Here is a 5,524-nt window from a genome sequence, read left to right on the forward strand (position 1 = left end):
ATATGTAATGTATGAAATACGTATTTGTATTATATAAAATATGCTATTAACATACGTATTAAATAACATGAATATATATTTTCTATAAAACATAATATATATTGATATTATTAAATGTATATCAATAAATATAAAATATAAGTCTATTTGAATATTACATGAACATAAGTTGTTATAATTTAGATGCTTATTTTATATAAAGCATACTGTATATCATGCTTCATAATTAGATAAATAATATAGTATTCATATATAATACACATAATATATTAAATATATACTTATATGATATAAATATATGTATTAAATGAGTGTTTTATAATGTATATATAAATAACATATACTATACATATTTTATATACAATGCAATGTATGTTTTTATAACATAAAAATATAATATACATGTTATTTCATATAAGTAATATATAACATACATTCAATTATATAAATTTATGTTATTTAAACTCATACTGTATATTATAGGGATATATTAATATATTTTAAGAATAAACAAAATAAAACATCAAATGTATGATATACCCTTCTATCATATATTAAACTTCATTATCTCAATTGAAAAAATGATCATCCTGAAATATCATTGACTTTGCCTCTTATAACTTTAGGAAAGTAAAATGATATGAAATTCTTATTTAGTATAAATAAAAAGCTTTTAACTCAAAATAATGTTGTGAGTTATAACAGGCCACACTTTTCCAACTTCTTCAGTGCCATCGTATTGAAAACTTAAGTGCTGGAATACACTAAAAACATCCATAGAGGGGCACTGAACACTCCCTGCTCCGGCTCCAAAGAAGACCATGTCTCCAACTCTCCTAAAAGGGTCTCAATTCTGGTCACTTCCGGTACCCCTTGACTGTCTACACTTTTCTCCTTCTCCCCGTAGTGCCCACACAGTACCCTAAACACACAATCTGTGTGATTACAACCTATACCATCTCGCATCCTCCACTCGTTGAAAAAACGAATTCTTCACACACAAAAAAGGAGTTTAAATTGTGTAGTGGCTAACCAAGAAAAGCTCAGGCAGTTTCTACCTCACCAAGGATAAGGAGGTTCACTGTTGTTCAAAGTTGACATAACCAGCTAGGATGCTTGTCTCCAACTGCAGAGCCCAACTGCGGGGTTTTTGGCTTAAATTCTTTTTGTCAAAGACTTTCTACTTAAATGATTATGCAAAAGGTCAAAGTTTTGGTCTTTGCTTTTTTAAACTTTAGTGATTTCTTTCATCTTCTGAAGAGCCTGAGGCCACCTCTTGAGCAGACTCACAGTGTGGCAGTGTCCGCTGGCCCCTCAGATGCAGACTGAATCACTGAATCTCAGAGTGGTCCAGATCTTTCAGCTAATAGCAGGAGTGATGATGCGCTGCTTCCACACTGCCTGCTCCCTTGGCTGGGGCATGCCTTTGAACTGTGACCTGGAAAACAAGGAAATCTTTCTGATTAAGACGGCTGAAAAGCACTCCCTCTCAGAAATGCCTGACCAACAGAGCTGACTTTCATTTTTCTTGGAAAACAGGGAAGATTACCCAAATCCAGAAGACAGAAGCCACCTGTCTCTACCATATGATGCTCCAGCAGATGTTCCTTCCCTTCAGCAGGATGGTCAACCGTGCTGCCCTGCTGCAATGTTGCCGTGCTGCTGTGCTGCCGGAGATAAGGTCCTTCTGGATCAGCGTCTACTCTCTAGGCTTCATGTCAATTTGGATTAACTGAAGCTGACACACATAGAAAAAGCTTTGTGTCTCCATTAGGGATTTGCAGTCGGAAAGTATTTCCAGAGAATCACTTGCTATCTGAAGGGAAAGAAATACAACGTCTGTGCCTAGGAGGTTGTCTGCGGGGAAACTGAATTGTCCTTTACCCTCATTAGCAATCATCAAAGTCAAGTCAACAAATAAAAAGAAAATTTATACTTACCGCTCCCTCTAAACAATTACACAAGTGTTTTATGAGCCCCTAAACACTATCTCGCCTCAATTTTGCAACAGATGAAAAATATATAAAGCCAAAATAATGAGATTATTTTAAAAATCTGTTGTGCGTGAGGCGTTTAAAATTGACCAAAAACTTTTTGAAAGAAACACATGGTTTATTTTCTTAAATAAATAATGTTATGATTTTTAAATTTGTGTTTTCTGTTGAAATTCTTGAGGAAAATATGCAGTTTCCAAAGTTTGAAATTTTTTTTTTTTTCAAAGTAAAGATTCCTCAAGATGGTATTTTTGAACAACATTCATCAGTTAAGTTGATGCTAGTTTCTTAACACATAAGCAAGAACTATCAGTAACTAGATCATAATACAAAGTTACATTGCTTTCATAAAAGAGCTGGGTGTAGGAATTCCAGTCAAATGACAATGTGATTGGACCATTTCCAACAGTGATTCAAGGACTTGAGTGTCATCCCATTGGTGGCTTTGCCCAAGTTCAAGAAGTAATTCCAAAGTGTTACTGCGGTACTGGAATATATTCCACTGCACTGGAAAGGGGAAAAGTGTGGTGAATCACATGAGGTGACTTCACAGACCAAAACCAAGCTGGAAAAGATCATTTCCACCCATATGCACTTGGTGTGAGTTTATGCATATGTGATACCTACATGCAAAGATGGTGGATAAGGCATCATAGCTTGATAACTTGTGGAAAAAGAAGACAAGTTCTTTGAAAGTCCAGTCTTCATTTTTACACTGTGTGTACTAAATTAATTTAAGTAGTAAAAAAAAAAAAACATTTCCTTGAAGTATGCACTTTAGAAAAATGATTCTCTTCCAAAGTGTCATTCCACAAAATTGAACGTCATGAGAAAAGATGGCATTCATTAAGTTTCCTATTATCAATGACTCTGTGAAAGATTCACTTAAGTTGCTTTTCAAAGTCAGGTTAATGTTCAAAACAGGACAAGTTTTTATCAAACAAGGATTTGATACATATGATTTCTATAAGTAAGTTAGTCTTATTAAAGTCACTAAGTAAATTTATTTGGACAGTTAAGTTCAATGCCAATAGCTTTTCAGCCTAATTTTTAACTGAGTTTGTTTCAGACATTTTAAACTCTGTATTGAATATAGTGTTTAAGTTTAACACTTTTACTTACAAAGTAGACATAACCATTGGGTATATAAATACATACACAGTATATCTGTTATTAAAATTTAATGGGCTAAGCATGAATGTGCACACCTTTAATCCCAGTGACTTCCCCAGACAGAGACAAGAGGATCTCAAGTTTGAGGACAGCCTCAGAAACTAAAGGAAACCATAGCAACTTAAAAGGTCCTGTCTCAAAATAAAAATAAAAAGGTCTGGGGATGTGACTCAGTGTAAAAGTGCCTCAGGGTTCAATCCCCAGTATCCCTAATCCCCAATAAAAAATAGGAGTTTCAACTGAGAAAATACTTCTTAAAAAGGGTCTGGGGACAGGGAAGGGGAATCAATAATGAAAAAAATAATGATTGGGAAACTTTGCTCTAAGCATAGGTAGTGAATGCATAAAGGAAAGCAAAAACAGAAGTAGAAAGTACTGATGACATTCAGAAAATCGAAAGCATATTAGTTACTATTTAAGACATAAGAACAAGTCAAGGGCTTCAGAGAACCTAGAGGCAAAGGTGCAAGATCACCAATCTCAAGCAGCCAAGAAGCATCTGCACGATCCCCAATTGCCTTGCCTTTGGCTTTCCCGCTGGCCCTGGTGGTGCTCAGCTGCAAGAACACCTGCTCTCTGGGCTGTGAGCTGCCTTAAATATACAAACTGGCTCTTGAAACTCCTGAGAAAAATGAGGAGGGGGCCCTGACACTCCTACAAAAAATGAGGAGAATTCCCACTTTCTCCTGCCTGAACTACAGAAAGGACTTTGCCTTCCCCCAGGAGCAGTTGGAGGGTGAGCAGGTGCAGAAGACTCAAACTGTTACTATCCTCCATGAGATGACCCAGCAGGTCTTCAACCTCCTCAGCACTCAGGAGGCCTTTGCTGCATGGGACAAGACCCTCCTGGACACCTTCCTCACTGGTCTCTATCAGCATCTGGATGACCTGAAAGCCTGTGGGTCCAAGCAGGCACATGTAGAAGAGACTCCCTTGAGGGCTGTGAGGAAATACTTCCACAGGATCACCATCTACCTGAAGGAGAAGAAATACCTGCCTTGTGCCTGGGAGGTGGTCAGAGCAGAAATCATGAAATCCTTCTCTTCATCAGCCAACTTGTATGGAAGACTAAGGAGCATCGAATGAGACCTGGTCCAGCAGAGAAATGCTTCTCACTAATGAACACACCTTACCACACTCCCACAAGTTCTGCCACTTCAAAGACTCATTCTTGCTGTAACTGTGACAAGAATTCAAGCAATCTGTCAGATGTTTTCAGCAGTTTAGGCAATATTGCTTTCAAATCTACAGGCACTAGTCCCTTACATCGCTGCAGATGTTATCTATTTATTTATTTAAATATTTATTTATTTAACTATTTATAAAATTTAATTAATTTTGTTTATGTATTATTATGTATACCTTTAAAGTATGATTAATAAATCATTTTCTTTATATTTAATCAATTTAATTTGCATTCTTCATTTGTAACTTCTTCAATTTTTAAATTAAATTCTTGCAGGTGGATGAGGGGTTGGGTAAATGTTTCCTTTTTTTTTTTTTTGGTACTGGGGGTTTAAATCAGGGGCACTCAGCCACTACTCGGCCACTTTTAGCAACATCCCCAGTCCTATTTGTTTAGAGACAGGGTCTCACTGAGTTGCTTAATACCTTGCTTTTGCTGAGGATGGCTTTGAACTTGTGATTCTCCTGCTTCAGCCTCCTGAGTGCCTGAGATTACAGGCATGCATCAGTGTGCCTAGCAGTTGTGTAAATATTTCTTTTCTTTTTCTTCCCTTTTATTGTAAATAGCAATTAAAACTTTAGTTCTAAATAAATGCTATTTTCTATGTTGATTTCCTTTCATTCACATCATTATCTTTGCATTTTCCCATCAGCTTAGCTGTGATACTTTTAGGCAAGATGAGGTTAACAGAAAATCAACAAAATGTGGATATTATTAAAGAGAAGCATGAAAATCATACCCCAGTTGAGGGAAAAGGTAACGGGATTTCTCTAACTCATCTCTCCACCTACTCCAATGGGGTTCCTGTTTACATATTCTTCATCTCTCACTAATTATGCCAGTCCCATCTATTTTCCCCTGAAGTGATGCTTTTAATACTCACAACAGGTAGTACATAAAGATACAAAAGTTGTACATTTTAGTGGGATACCATATTATGTCTGGTGCAATGTTTTAATCAGGTTAAACACACTCATCTTCTTGAATATTTATCATGTCCCTGTTGTGAACATCTCAAGATCCCTCCCTCCAGCTTTTTCAAATGCCCAGGAGGTTCGTGCTCTGTACATTCGCCATGTCCTGCATTTGCCCACCAGCTTCTTGCCCCTTTCCACTTGTATTGTGGCAACTGTTGATCAGCCTTTTCCATCTTCTCCTACCTTCCACTCTC

General features: G+C 36.7%; 1 pseudogene; it reads left to right on the top strand.

Annotated features, from left to right (window-relative positions):
* The first annotated feature begins 1,622 nt into the window (after positions 1–1,622).
* On the top strand, positions 1,623–4,253 carry LOC144254331 (interferon alpha-2-like; annotated as a pseudogene).
* Positions 4,254–5,524: the final 1,271 nt, after the last annotated feature.

The sequence above is a fragment of the Urocitellus parryii genome, chromosome 4, assembly GCF_045843805.1.
Source record: "Urocitellus parryii isolate mUroPar1 chromosome 4, mUroPar1.hap1, whole genome shotgun sequence".
Taxonomy (NCBI): domain Eukaryota; kingdom Metazoa; phylum Chordata; class Mammalia; order Rodentia; family Sciuridae; genus Urocitellus; species Urocitellus parryii.